This window comes from Lonchura striata, chromosome 7 (assembly GCF_050655825.1).
Source record: "Lonchura striata isolate lonStrDom1 chromosome 7, ASM5065582v1, whole genome shotgun sequence".
NCBI lineage: Eukaryota > Metazoa > Chordata > Aves > Passeriformes > Estrildidae > Lonchura > Lonchura striata.
The window spans coordinates 17,654,407-17,655,546 of NC_140709.1; the positions used below are offsets into that span (position 1 = coordinate 17,654,407).

Below are 1,140 nucleotides of genomic sequence, written 5' to 3' on the forward strand. Positions count from 1 at the left end.
CAATTTTAAAAGAGTTTATTTTTTCTTTATATATGTATTCCTTATGTCTCTTCATGTCTCTAGAAGGCCAAAGTGAGTCATAGCTATAGGGCTTTTTTATGTCATGCCTCATACAAAAAAATGACATATATTGGTTACCTATCAAACTCCTTAGTTTTTGTCTCTTTCATACTACAGGAAGAATGTAATACAATATATATAAAGGTGTATATAAAAGCAATATGATATAGACACAAGCAAAGCTATATATTCAATAAAATTATATATGTTCTTGCAAATAGACAAAAAAAGAAATGTGCTAGTAGAGCAATGCAATCGACAATAATTAAGGAGTAATATGTGCACAGATAAATAAAATTACTCTGAAATTTTTTATTGTATGGGAGAATGAAATAATAATTCATGCCACCTTCTACTCCAGCAGAAAGCATCAAACAAATTCCTTCCACTTGGAGTTTAGTATTGTGCTTTGACGTTTTCCCATCATCTATTTGTGCTGTCAGGTCAAATAATAAGGTGAGAGCTTCTAATAGCTCTCTTTTTTCTCTGGAAGCAGATATTTTTTCTTACCTTATCCTGTTAGAAGGTGCATGTATAACAAATAAGCCACAGATATCAATAATAAATGCAGTTTGTTGATTGAAAGCTCCATCTGGTTTATTTGGCACCAGCTCCATTTGATGATTATGACACAATCTTCAGTAACATCGAAGTCATGTGTCTTTAAACTCCCTGAAAAACATTATTTATGTATTATATAGAGAGCCATATAATGCCTATTATTTTTTCATATTTTTCATATTTTGTTATATGAATAAATTTTGTTAAATGACAAATCAGACTGCAATAACTACAAAGTAAAAAAAAATATCGAGTAAGGAGTTAATTGGACTTTGTTTGCAGGTATCAATAGACAGTATTCTGAGGCTTTGCATCATGTTTTTAGAAGCATTATTTAATCTGCAGAAATGGATGATTATTGGTTAAAAAATCCAAACATCTCTCTTAGAGGGTCCTTTTAAGTGCAGTGACTTACTAGACTATAGAAGCCCAGCCTTTAACAAAATAACTGGGGGTAAATAATCAATTATACGTTTCCAAATAACAGGCAAGGTTAATTTCAAGTTTTATTTTCCTTAC

At 30.6% G+C, this 1,140-nt stretch overlaps 2 long non-coding RNA genes across 3 annotated transcripts in view; one reads left to right on the forward strand and one right to left on the reverse strand.

Annotated features, from left to right (window-relative positions):
* LOC110469642 (uncharacterized) overlaps positions 1-1,140 on the forward strand; it is a 218,447-nt gene that overhangs the window by 185,744 nt on the left and 31,563 nt on the right. The gene's annotated exons all lie outside the window — the stretch shown is intronic.
* Positions 1-1,140, reverse strand: part of LOC146766896 (uncharacterized) — a 10,872-nt gene continuing 9,732 nt past the window's right edge. For both annotated transcript variants that reach the window (XR_014956535.1, XR_014956534.1), the window contains exon 2: positions 1-732. This is a non-coding gene — a long non-coding RNA (uncharacterized LOC146766896). The remainder of the gene's footprint in view (positions 733-1,140) is intronic.